We start from the raw sequence: 14,549 nt of genomic DNA, 5'->3' as shown, positions 1-14,549 counted from the left end.
CAGCAGATTCCTGCAGCTTGTTCCCGCCACTCCTCCCTGGGAAGAAGGTGAGTCTCCCTGGACCTGCCGCTTGTGGGGTCCCTGCTCGAAGAGTAGGGGTCTGACTGTGCCTTGGATCACGGTTTAAGGTAACCCCGGATGAGAGCTCACTCCCCGGCTCCGTCTCTGCCACCGGCTTCCCCACTCCAATACCTAGGGACTCTGCCACACTCAGACACCCCCGGTCTTCTTGTGACCCCGTGGGTCCTGAGACCACCCTGTCCCTGTGAGTGCTCTAACCCCCGCTTAGCCTCTGGAGCAACGTCCCTCAGTGGAGCTGACTTCTAAAAGTTCCGATTTTGAGCTCTGCTGCTGTACTGTTTGCCGGGAGCCCGCCCCTCCCCCCACCCCTCCCCCCACCGTCTCTCTTCCCATATGTCGCCTTGGATTCACTTCTCTGCACATCCTACCTTCCAGAAAGTGATTGACTTTCTGTTCCTGGAATTGCTGCTCTTCTCTTCGATCTCCTGTTGAGTGTGTAGGTGTTCAGAATGGTTTGATAACCATCCAGCTGAACCCCTGGGACTTGATGATCTAGGTCTCCTACCTCTCCACCATCTTGGTCCTCCCTCAAGGTTTTCCTTTTAAAAGGATGCAGAGTATATTTTCATGTTGTTATTTCCTTCAATGGAATTGTTCAAAGTGGAATGGCTGGGACAAAAGGAACCTATAATTTTAAGGCTTTTAGTAAATATTGCTTATTTGTGGCACAGCAAGATTTACCAGTTTACAATCTACCCTTAGTAGATTCCTTTCTTTTGTATCTTTTTACCTCTGGGATTGTGAATGAGATTGCACACTTCCTTCCTGTGCTTATTGGCCATTTGCAGTTTATTTCTTCCTAACTTTTTGGTCTTCTATTTCATTGCTTGGGGTATTCAGCATTTGGGTATGACTTTTTTTTTTTTTTTTTTTTAAACCTTTGATGTTACTCTCCAGAAAGCTTCTAGTAATTTATACTCCCAGCAAGGGTGCGTTTGTTTTAACAAGCCCTCTCTAACCTGGGATGCCATTGTTTGTGTTACTTTTTTGAGTACCCCCTTTACTTACAGAAACTGTGTTATATCTGGTGGATGTTAATGCCATCATTTTTATGTATATGATTGGTGTGTGTTAAAACCTTGCTGATGGTACACAGACCAGAGAGAGAGAGAAAGAGACAGAGAGAAGAGAAAAATGGAGGAGAGGTAATTTTGCAGGAGAGAAGGCTTGGAAGTGTGGAGTGGAGAAAGGGTCCCTAAGTATTTGAGACTGCTAAGTCAGAGGAAGTATATATAGAAAGGAAAATGCAGAGATAGGTCTGTATATGAAAGGGGATGGACCACTAAGGACTACAGAATTGTATCAGTTTTCTAGGTGGTCATAACAAAGTACTACAGACTGGTGGGTTAAATCATAGCAACTAATTTTCTCAGAGTTTTGGACCCTAGAAATTCAAGACCCCAATATGAGCAGGGTTGGTTTCCTATTCTAATAAGGACACCAGTTTTACTGGCTTAGGGCCCAGCCTCATCACCTCATTTTAACCTAATGACTTCCTTCCTAGCTCCCAATATAGTCACATTCTGGGGTACTGGGAATTAGGACTACAACATATGATTTTGGGGGGTCATGGGGCAGCCCAACATGAATGGACAAAATGTTACTGTGGTCAGCCAGACACAATTAGGCATAACTTGGAAGCGGTTGGCTTTTATAAAGGAATGACCGTCTTGAATGTCCACAGAAGGCATTTGAAAAATGAAGACACCAGGAATCATGAATGTGAGGTACTTGGCCAAGAGTCACACAGCAAGTTCGTTGTAGAGCTGAGGAGAGGAGCCCAAGACCTAGATTTTAGCTGTCATGGTTCTCTCGTTGGGCCTCACTGCCTCAGGTTGCTGGGCTCAGCTGTGAGGCTGGGCTCTGGCTCTCCACTGACTCCAACCATTGGCAATGGTCTTGAGCCAAGCAATCTACAGCTACACAGCCCAAATAACCACTGTTAAATTACATGCTACAGAAGGATGGTTTTTCAGACAAACCACTCAGGACGTCTCTCTTCTCTCAGGTTGGCGTCTATGTAGCAGGATCAATTTCATTTTATACCGCCTGCCATACCAGAGGAATCTCGTTAATATATGAACACAACATAGAGGGGCAGTCTCCCTGTCCTACACCTTCCCCCCTTCCCCAGCTTCATGGCCTCCCCAGCCTCCCCTCTGGCCCTCCATGCATACCTGGTTGTGGTCACAGGATATTGTACTGCAGCTCGCGTTTTCTTCACCACATCTTGTTCATCTCTCTTTGTTGTAAGTTCTTCAAGAAGCTCCATCTACCAGGAGGTGGGGGATGAAAGTGCACAACTGAGTGGTCCTTTTGCACAACTGGGTCCTCTCTCTACATGCATATCGTATGTAGTCATCAAATCAATGTTGACCAGCGCAGAAGTACAGTTCTTAATTTCCCCAAAACTTTGTGTCTTGGTTTCAATTTTTTTTTTTTTTTTAGATTTTATTTATTTAACAGAGAGAGAGAGGGAGAGAGAGAGATCACAAGTAGGCAGAGAGGTAGGGAGGTGGGGGGGGGGGGAAGCAGGCTCCCTGCCCAGCAGAGAGCCCGATGTGGGAATCGATCCCAGGACCCTGAGATCATGACCTGAGCCGAAGGCAGAAGCTTATTAACCCACTGAGCCATCCGGGCGCCTCTCAGTTGTTTTTTTTTTAATCCACCCTTTCCTGATACAGGAAAATTTTATACAGAACAAGAACCGGGTAGTACTTAATAAGAAAACAACAACTGAATAAAGACACAGAGCGTCTATTTGTGTCAACACTGATGATAAACTGGTTTTCCTTGTCTAAGCTTCCCCTCAGTTTAATCAGACTGTTTCCAGGATGCTGAACAGTTGGCTGATCATGAACTTGTGGAGAGGGTTTATTATGGTGGAGGAATGCCAAAGAAAAGAGCAATTGTCTTGGTGGGCAGAGCTCTAGTCTGGAGAATGTGCTCACCTTTGGCTTCTTGAGAAGGCATTACCAAACTCCTGCGCTGTGTTTCTTTGTTCAATGGAGCTAAGTCTTTCCTTTAAGCATGTTCTCATGGTAGGTGCTTAATAAATGGCAACAAAGACCCCCAAGCTGGCCCTCTGTGAGGGACACTTTTATCAATTGTTATAAAAGAGGACTCACTTTCATTTCATCTTCTTTTTCTTTTCTTTTTTTTTTTTAATTTTATTTATTTGGGGCACCTCAGTGGCTCAGTCCTTTAAGCATTTGCCTTTGGCTCAGGTCATGATCTCAGGATCCTGGGATTGAGGCCCACATCAGGCTCCCTGCTCAGTGGGGAGTCTCCTTCTCCCTCTCTCTCTGCCCTTCTCCCCTGCATGTGCTCTCTCTCTCTCTGTCAGATATATATATATACACATACATACACACATATATGTATATATATATATTTTAATATATATATTTTAATTTTTTAATTTTAAAAAATTAAATTAAATTTTAATTTTTTTAAATTAAATTAATTTAATTTAATTTAAATTTAAATTAATTTAATTAAAAAAGTAAATTAAATTTTAATTTTTTAAAAAGATTTTATTTATTTATCTGACAGAGAGAGAGCACAGGTAGCGGGAGAAGCAGGCAGAGGGAGAGGGAGAAGCAGGCTCCTTGCTGAGCTTGGAGCCCAGTGAGGGGGTTGATCCCAGAATCATGACCTGAGCTGAAGGCAGACACTCAACTGACTGAGCCACCCAGGTGCTCCTCCCTTTCACCTCCTTTGGGGTCGTGGAGTGGTGGGTAGGAAAGAATAAATGCAAAACCATGCATTCAGTGAACACAGATTAATTATTAATTGAGCACTAACTGAGTATAAGGAAATGATACAAAAGCTTGTTAAGATTTCTGGGTATGTGGGGTAAGAGAGGACCTGGACAGAGTAAACTATAGTACTTTTAAAATATTTAGATATTTATGCCAATGAGTTTTAATTAAACTGATAGATCTGGTATATTTTTCCATATTGTGCTTTGTAAATTACCATTTCTGATATTAATATCGGAAGTAGAAGAGTAGTGGAACATGGTGACCTTTAAAAAGGCATCACTGATGGAATCACTGGTAGTTAAACATTAATCGATTTAACTATATGAAAGTGACACAAGAGGGCAGCTGTGCACTGTTTCTGAATACCTTTTGCTACAGTATATTGGGCTAAAATTGAATATATGAAAATCAAAAGGATAGGAAATTATCTTTCATAAACTTCCTATTATATAGAAGTAATAATTATTTTATTTAAAAACAAGTGAATTTTTTATACCACTTAAATCCTTACTGGCAAGTAAAAGTTGACAAGTAATTTAATTAACATCCTACTGATGAGCCATAGTTCCTACATTTACACAGAACTTCCTGGTGATGTCTTAAGAATCATGTACTGACCTGAGGGTGAGGGGGAAGAATGGATGGGGGTGCTCATTAATCAGGGATATCCTGGTCCCCATGGGAGCATACATGTTGAAACGAAATGTGTGTCTTGTGCACGGAGTTTAGCAATAGTGTAGACCTGGAAAGAAGTATCTCAGCTCCTATATTTGCACACAGATCCTGGAATATGGTTTACTTCTGGCACCTTTTGGTTGTTATTCTTTGGACCCACAGCAGGTAAATATTCTGCCTGATACCTAGGGTCTCCCGCCAGAGGAGTGGTGGGGCTTCGTGGAGTGGATTCCATCCTGGAGGTCAAGCAGATCCTAGGCAGTAGGACAAGGTGCCCTGAGCCAAGGGATCCTCCAGAGGACATCTAATTTCCCAGGTCTGAATTATATCCGGTTTAAAATGCAGCTGCATAGGGACAGAGAGAACTGTGTCTCAGCACAGACGAAGAACAGAGCTGAAACAGATCTCCTGGGCTTCCGCAAAGACGACCTTGTGTTTGGGAGGATGCATCTGCTTTGTCAAAATGGGGAGCTGCAACACCTACAGAGCCATCTCCAAAGGGCATGTGGATATTTCATTATTACTGAAATCATTTCAATAAACATTTGTTAATTGTCTACATATGGCAAGATCCAGCTCATGGTGGGTGCAAAGACACTGTCTTCTGACAAGAACTGAATTGATCAGAGAGGAGATGGGGGTCAGGTAATGGGTTAAGCACCTCATGGGCTGTAGGACGGCCTCAGAGAGCAGGTGCTCTGGCCTTGGGTCAGTAGTTTGTGCTTCAGTGCGTGGTGATCTGACAACTTCATAATGATACCAGTGGAGCTGGGGAGAAGACGCTTGAGACACTGGTGCATAGGGTGTGTGACTTCAACAATGAGAAGCACAGTGAACTCACACTGGAAGCAAGAACAGGGCAGGCTGGAAGGCAGACTGGCTTAAAGACTTGAAAACTGCCTGTAGGCTCTTTATCCAGAAACACCATGGTGGGGGGTGTATGTCCCAAAATCTCAATGTCAATTCCAATCTAAGCATTAGGGACACCATCTAAGTCCAGAAGTTCAAGCTGGATATCCACATTGGACATGGGGGATGGGGGTTTTCAGTGAAAGGAAACAGACAGGTGGGGTGGCTCTGAAATTGAGAAACCAGGGAGAGCGTTCAGATCAGAGAGTAAACCACACTCCCATGAATCTAGACGTCGTTGCCGATCACAAATCAGGAAGTGCTTTGCTTTCTGAGCTGGTTTAAAACAATAATCCTGGCAAGGACAAGAACATCCCCACAGCTGCTGTTTCCCTTGAGTTACAGAATTCTAACAGCACAGAAGCATCTATATAGAAAGGAAATGCAGCTCAAAATGAACAAACAGAGCAAGCCTTAATTGATGTCGTGAGTTCATGTCTCCAGGTACAGCCAACTCTTGTCCCGGGGTGCTGGAGGAATTCAAATATGTAATCAGGGAGTCACCTCTAGTAATCTCTAAAAAACCATGTACAACAAAAGAGGAGCCAGAAAATGGATGACAGTAAATGTCACAAGTTTTGAAAAGGGGTGGGCTCCAGAAACCACAGACTAATAACTTTGGTCAGTGTTTGGTCAGATTATAGAATGCATTTTAAGCAGCTGTCTTATGAGCACTTTGAGAGGAATGTGTTGATGGCTAGCAGACATGGAGTCCCCAGGGACAAATCATGCCAAACTAATCTCATCTCCTTTTGTGAAAGCATTTTCTTGAGCTGTGAGATCAGGGAATGACATCGATCTCGGGTTCCTTGGTTTTAGGACAAAAGTTTGGCAAAATCCATTATGATACCTCTATAGATAATATGGCAAAATGCACCTAGTATGAAGGTACTTTGGATGGCCAGGACCTGTTGGAAAACTCTGTGCTTAGAATGGAAGAACAAAAAATTCAGTACATAATGACATTTGCCAAGTGCTAATGTTGTCTTTTGCAAATTCTTACTAGGCTACCTGTGAAGACACGAGTGAGGAGAAAAGAGTGAGGGTGGCCTACCACGTTAGTGATAATAACGGGAAGAATTTTTACTAAATTGAAAGCTGGTGAAAATGACAATTAGTAACCTATAACTAATTGCTTACGTGTAGGTAGAAAGACCCATTCTTTTCTCCACTTTTAGTCTCTTCCTTAGAAACATGGATTCTATAAAACTAGGAAACTGAACATTTACCCCTCTGCATGGGAAGAGATTCTAGTCCCAAGAGCAACAAAACCTGGGAATAATTCTGGCAAGAAATAAATGGACTTATAAGAAGAAAGTTATAGAACTTCTTTTTTTTTTTTAAGATTTTATTTATTTATTTGACAGGCAGAGATCACAAGTAGGCAGAGAGGCAGGCAGAGAGAGAGGAGGAAACAGGCTCTCTGCTGAGCAGAGGGCCCGGCGCAGGGCTTGATCCCAGGACCCTGGGATCATGACCTGCGCTGAAGGCAGAGGCTTTAACCAACTGAGCCACCCAGGCGCCCTGAAAGTTATAGAACTTCTGAGCGACATAAAAGAGTATGAATAAATGGAGAACCCTATTCCTGAATGGGAAGATTAAACACGGTAAATATGTTAATTCTTCCACAATTAATTATAACCTTAATAGATCCTAACAAAATCATGAAGAACTTCTATTTTTGGACTTGACAAAAAGATTCTGTGTGCATCCAGAAAAAGTAAACAGTAAGAATCGTTAAGAAAACGATTCCTAGTGTACACTGGAAGTGAAGTTCGTGATTGATAAAGAAATAGCCAGTGGAAAATGGATGGATTCATTAACAAAATAAAGTTGTTTGGGAAAAATCAAGTTGGAGCTTTTTTATATCACATACCAAATAAATGTCAGAATAAAAATGTAAAAATTTTAACTACTAAAAGGAAGAAAATATAGATGAATGTTTGATAATGTTGGAATAAGGAAGGATTGCTAAACATATTATAATGGGAAAACACACACTGACACGTGAAACACAGAAAAAGAGCTGTTGACTTGGATGTAAATTTTTAAAAAAAATTTTAGAGAGGAAGGTGGGGCCAAGGACAGAGGGAAAGGGAGAGAATCTTAAGCAGGCTCCACGCTGAGCACAGAGCCCGATGTGGGGCTCAATCACACAACCCTGAAGTCATGACCTAAGCGGAAATCAAAAGTTGGACACTTAACTGACTGAGCCACCCAGGTGCCCCAAGGATGTAAACTTGTTTGAAATTCTTTTTATTAAGCATTTCATTTTGAGGTAATTGGGAGATTTAAATTCATTTGTAAGAAACAGTACAGAGAGAGTTTATATTCACCTTACTCATTTTTCCCTAGTAGGAATATTTTTTTTTTAAACATTTTATTTATTTATTTGACAGAGAGAAATCACAAGTAGGCAGAGAGGCAGCCAGAGAGAGAGAGGAGGATGCAGGCTCCCTGCCGAGCAGAGAGCCCGATGTGGGACTGGATGCCAGGACCCTGAGATCATGACCTGAGCCAAAGGGAGAAGCTTAACCCACTGAGCCACCCAGGCGCCCCCCAGTAGGAATATCTTGCAAAACTATAGCAAGAGACCCCAGCTAGGATATTGACATTGATAAAGTCAAGATATGGACTATTCACAACATCAGAAGGAGTCCTTGTGCTGGTGTCTCTTAGCCACACCCCATGGTCTCCATCCCTAAACCCTACTAGTCACTCATCTGCAGCATGGGTGTACCTTTGCAAATCCATTCACCCCTTGAAGGACTTGTGGGTTGTTTTCAGGTTTTGGCTATTATAAATACAGCTACTATGCAAATTATATAGAGCTTTTTGTGCAAATGTAAGGTTTCATTTCTCTGGGATAAATCTCCAAGAATGCCACTGCTGAGTCATAGGATGGTTGCAGGGTGGTACCATTTTACATTCCCACAGTATCTAGTTTCTTTACATCCTTACCACAATTTGGTGTTGTCGCTGTTTTTTTGAATTGTAGACATTCTGATAGATGTGTCATATCTTGTAGTTTACATTTGCATTTTCCTAAGGACTGATGATGTTGAACATGCTTTCATGTGTTTATTTGGCACTGGTTATTTTCTTTCGTGAAATGTCTGTGTATGATTTTGTTCATTTTCTAGATTTTTTTTTTTACCATTGTATTTTGAGAGTTAAAAAAACCCAACAAACCCAAACTTTAGTTTTTTGTGAGATATGTGGCTCCTATATATTTTATCCAAGTTGGTAGCTTATCTTTTCATTCTCTTGAAAGGTCTTTCATAGAAAAAAAAACTTTTTAACATTGATGAAGTTCAATTTATCAGTTATTTTATTTTATGGATCATGCTTTGGATGTCAAGTTTAAGTTAATTAGTTCTTAGATCTTGAGGATTTTCTTCTATGTTTTCCTTTTTCAAATATCATCTGTAAACAGAGACAGGTCTATGTCATTTTCCCCAATCCATTTGGCCTCTTTCCTTTTCTTGCCTTCTTACATTGGCCAGAACTTCCATCACTATGTTGAATTAGAATCTGATCTTATAGGGAAGTATTTAGTCTTCACCCATTAAATATAATGTTAGCTGTAGGTTTTTTGGTAGATGTTTTTTATCAAGTTATGCACATTTCCCTTTATGCCTGTTTTTCTGAATGTATTGAGTTATTAAAGGATGTTGAATTTTGTTATGCTTTTACTCTACCTGTTGATATGATTATATGATTTTTTTCTTGTTTAGCCTGTTATTATGGATTATACTGATTCTAGCATGTGGAGCTCTAGATTTGTATAAATCCCACTTAGTTGTCAAGTATAAATATTCTCTTTGCTAATATATTTTTTAAAATTTTGTCTTTATATTCATGAGTGGTCTATAGTTTACTTTTATTGTGTTTCCTTTTTCTGATTTTGGTATCAGGATAATACTAGTTCCATAAAATGAATTGGGAAATGTTCCATAAGAAAGTAATCTCTGTGACAGCAGGAACATAGTTTGCCTTTTTCACTGAATTATTTCTAAAGCTTACAACAATGCTTAGAGCATAGTAGATGCTCAGCAAATATTTTGAGCAAATGAGTAGGCAATGTAATGTTCCCAAGTCATGTAAGATAAATTAAGTATTAAAATTGGAAGTTATAAATTGAACTGTTTTTCCCTTCAACAAACTTTTTTTTTTTTTTTTTTTTTTTTTTTTGCTAGATGCTGGAGATGCCATGGTGAGGGAAATGAGTATCTCTTTGGAGATCTTACAGACTAGCAGAATAGTCATACACACACACGCGCACATAAATACATAAATTACATAAAAAATATGAAATTAGCAACTGTGTTGAGAGTCTAGAAAGCTAAGCACAGGACGCTTTCAGAGCAAACACTAGAAGGGCCAGATCTAGCGTGGTGTGTCAAGGAGGACTTCTCTGAGATCTAAAATGTTGAGGAGACAAAGCTATAGGGGAAGAGACTTAAGACAGAAGGAAGAGCATGCTTCTAGCCTCATGGTAGGAGGAACCACAGAATGTCCACTGAAGTCCAGAGTGGAACAGAGAAGGAAGGAGAACCGTGAGAGAGGTAGCTGGGGAGGTGGGTGTGGCCAGACCATGCAAAGCCTTGGAGCTTCATTAATGGTGTTGGTCTTTATCCAAAGAGCAATGAGTAGTTTTAAAAGTTTTCAAGCCATAAAATAAAATTATTAGGCATGAGTTTTTAAAAGCTCCCCCCTTCCTGCTGTGTGGTGAATAAATTGGAAGGGACAAGAGTATAGAATCTAATTAGCAGGCTACGGCAATAAGCAGGTGATGTGGCTTATACTAGACTGGTGGCAGTGGCAAGAGAAATAGGAGAGAAAGGTAACATATTTTCGTTCACCAGCATACTGAAAACTGAGGATGTGACGCAACTCTTGGAAAATCTGACAACTTTTGATATAAATGTTCTCTTATTATGAGAACATACCGAAGAAATAAAATATTCTTTGGTATAAAATTTTCCAACTTAGGTAGTGGCGACAGCACATTCTAGATGTGTGACCTCAGGCAAGGTACTTAAACATTTTGAGCCTCAGTTTCCCCATTTGTTCAATGAGTTTAATAATGGAGTTGTTGTGAGATACGGTAGACATTGCTGGTGACCCCTAAGTGCCTATTCCCCCTGTCTCATGGAGCAAAATAAATGCTGGTCATCAAACAGAAGGATAAATTTCCTAGGTGCTTTGGAGTTACATGTGGTTATGTGACAAAGTTCTGACCAATGGGATATAAGAGAAGAATTGTGTGGCCGTGATTAAGAAGCTTCCTTAAGAGAGTTCTGGCACCTTCTCTTTGCCGTTTCTCTTTTTTGTTTCTCCCTCAATATTGCCACCTGGAAGGAATGCTTCCTTTGACCACAGAGCAAGGGTGACCATCTAGTGATGACAGAATCCTAAGCTGGAAGGCCTTTGATCCCCAAGAAGCCCCCAGGCCTGAATACTGCTTTTTTGTTTCATCGTTTGTTGATTTTTCTGCAAAAGAGAGAAATCAACAGAGAAAGACTTTCTCTCTTACTGCCCCTCTAGCCTCCTCTTACCTGCTACATAAAGGTTAGAAGATGTAATATACACGAAATGCCCAGGACATTGGAAGCAGTCACTAAAGTTTTGTCTTCTAAGCCTCTCCTACCAAAAAATTAAAAGAAGAGAAAGAAAGAAAAGACATAAGACCTTATAATTCTGTCCACCAGTAATAGAGAATTAAATTATATTCTTCAGGGGTGCCTGGGTAGCTCAGTTGTTAAGTGTTTGCCTTTGGCTCGAGTCATGATTTCAGGGTTATGGGAACAAGCCCCACATCAGGCTCCCTGCTCATTGGAGATCCTGCTTCTCCCTCTCCCTCTGTTGCTCCTCCTGCTTGTGCTCTCTCTCTGTGTCTCGTTTGCTGTCTCTGTGTCTCTGTCAAATAAACAAAATCTTAAGGAAAACAAATTATATTCTTCAATTTTAGTTTTTCTTTGACTCTGGCAAACTGAAAAACATCCAGGAGAAAACTCTCAAGGAAGCGAGAAGGTGTGGAAACCATATTATAGAGGGAATGGTTAGTTGTGTCGTATTTGCTATTTTTAGACAAAGTTTGCCTGTGACTAGGCGAGCGGGATCCTGTGTGTCCATCTCTCAGGCTGGGATTGCAAGAGCACTGACAAACCGCCCGCTGGGGGCCCGGGCTGGTGCTCTTAGCTGAGAACTCTGGGAGCTTGGGGTGCAGTTGCGGTGGCTTGGTGCTGGCTGGGCTCACCACCCAGCACAGAGATCAGTGGTTTCCAGGAAGTCCGGGGACTGTGATCGTGAATCAGGGGCTGCTGAGGAGGGTTGGGAGAGGGAGGGCTGGGTGAAGCAGGACAGGCATCTTCTTCTTCCCCGAGGTCCTGGAAAATAGGGCTTTTAAAACAAAAGAGGTATGGCTCTAAGTTTGTGAACTGGATAAAGTCCTTTATAGGACTTTAAACCTGGAGTGGAGACTAAGAAGGAAGCACCACTGTTTTCCAATTCCATCTGCTCAGTGACCTGCTTTTGAGAGCTCCAGGTCTGTTTGAACTTACTTCCAACTTAAACCTGGTGGACCTCTGAAGGGAGTCAGAGCTACAGAGCACAAGTGAAGACACTGAAAGGGCAAATATAAGCTCCCTCTGAAGGACGCACGTAAGCTACATTCCTCAGTGCATGTTTCTGTCCACATAAAAGGAAACCGTTTGGTGGGGAATCAGTCATATCAGTGGGGGGATGTTGATGTTGGCGGTAATGTTTTACCACAGGAATTGGAACTGCTGAAAGGAGATCCAGAAGGATAGATTTCAAATAGAATGCTTCTAGGCTTAGTCAAGTGACCGATGCCCCTGAGGACACCAGTGGTGGCCTCATCACCTTGAGGGACCCTTCACGTTTTGCTTAAATAGGTGCAGGCTCCACCTGCACTCTCCCTAGGAAAGTTCTTTTCCTTTTATCCCTCCTGCCACACTGTCTTGCATCTTGTGCTTCAGCCATCCTAAGGGACTTGGAGTTATCAGGAGACGCGATCTAGGGGATGCCTGGGTGGCTCAGTTGTTAAGCATCAGTCTTTGGCTCAGGTCACGATCACAGGGTCCTGGGATCGAGTCCCGTGTCAGACTCCCACTCCCCCTGCTTATGGCTCTCTTGCTGTTTCTTTCTCTTCAAGTAAAAAAAATAAAATCTTAAGAAAAAAGAAAAGGAGACAAGATCTTCTTCCCTTATATGCTCCTGCTCTGAAAGTCTGTCCCTCCCCTAGTTAGTGCCCTTACACCTGTCTCTCATTACCCTAGTCACTCCAGAGACTGTCTTCTTCTCTGCCTTCCCCACTAGACTTCTAGCTAGGATGTTTTCTCTTACTGTATTCCAGTAATAGCCTGGCACCTAGAAGGTGATTAAAAATGTTTTTTGAGTGGTTGAGTGAATTCTTCAGTACACAGCCTAGTTCCACAAAGCCCGACTATTCTGTTACCCTTAGAGATTTTGGCTCACTACAAGGGGCACTGAACTAAATGCAGCAAAAGCCTCAGGAGATATTCCAAATGCTTCAGATGGTCTGCTGAATGGACAGTTGTTTTCACAGAGCAGCAGATTCTATGGACAGGTAGCCAAGTAGAGAGTTTCCAGAAAGTGGGGCCAGATATGTGGACCCAGGTTTCAGCTTTGTCCCCAACTTGCTGTGTGACTTTGAGCAAGTCTCTTAACTTATTTGTGCCTTTCTTTCTGGACTCCTTTTTCAGTGACCTAAGAGGGTAGCAAGGCCACACTCAGGTAGCTCAGTAGAATCTTCTGGGAGGAAACAGGAAGGAGATTGCAGGTGTTGAGAGGGACGTCCTTTTTCTCTGGTCTAATGTGGAGGAAGTTATTTCGGAGGAAACCATTGGAATACCACTTCTGGTCTTTCCTTGTCCCCCCTTTTATCCTGCAAGGGTGGAGGAGATATTTCTCTCACTGACAGAAGGAACAGAGCATACTTGGCTCAGGTCTTTCTTGTCAGAGTCAGTCTTCCCATAGGGGCATGATTCTGGTACCTTCCGTACCCTCACCCCGTCCTCACTTGAGAGGCTGCCTTATGGTAGAGGCCTGAGACAGTTAGTGCTGCTCATGACTGGGTGGATGCTATGGACGGAAAGTTGTGTACCCCCCCCACGCCCTCAAATTCATGTGTTGAAGCTTTAATCCCCATGGTGATGGAATTTGGAAGTAGGGTCTTTCGAGATGATTAGTGTTAAATTAGGTCAGGGGGATGTAGCCTCCTTGATGGGATTAATGCCCTTCTAAAAAGAAAAACATAAGATTTCTCCCTATGTGTTCACACCAAGGAAAGGCCATAAAAGATGAAACCAGCAAGAGAGTTCTCACCAAGAACCTGACCGTGCTGGCAGCCTGATCTCAGACAACCAGCCTCTAGAAGTGTAAAATAAATGTTTGTCGTTTAAGCCATCCAGTGTGTGGTGCTGTGTGTGAGCAGATGAAAATGGTGGATAAGCATGGTGGACCGAAGAGCAAAAGGAAGCTCTTTTTTTAATTTAATTTTTAAAATTAACATATAATATATTATTTGTTTCAGGGGCACAGGTCTGTGATTCATCAGTCTTACACAATTCACAGCACTCAGCATAGTACATACCCTCCCAGTGTCCATCACCCAGCCACCCTATCCCTCCCACCCCCAACCCCTTCCAGCAACCCTCAGTTTGTTTCCTGAGATTAAGAGTCCCTGATGGTTTGTCCCACTCTCTAGTTTTGTCTTGTTTCATTTTTTTCCTTTCTTCCTCTATTATCTTCTGTCTTGTTTCTCAAATTCCTCATATCTATGAGATCACATGATAATTGTCTTTCTCAGATTGACTCATTTTATTTAGCAATAATACCCTCTAGTTCCATCCATGTCATTGCAAATGGCAAGATTTCATTTTTGATGGCTGCATAATATTCTATTGTGTGTATATACATATACCACATCTACTTTATCCTTTCATCTGTCTGTGGACATCTAGGTTCTTTCCATAGTTTGGTTATTGTGGACATTGCTGCTATAAACATTTGGGTGTGCATGTCCCTTTTGATCACTACATTTGTATCTTTAGGGTAAATACCCAGTAG

This window comes from Meles meles, chromosome 7, assembly GCF_922984935.1.
Source record: "Meles meles chromosome 7, mMelMel3.1 paternal haplotype, whole genome shotgun sequence".
NCBI classification, from domain to species: domain Eukaryota; kingdom Metazoa; phylum Chordata; class Mammalia; order Carnivora; family Mustelidae; genus Meles; species Meles meles.
Note: the sequence above shows the minus strand (reverse complement) of the source record.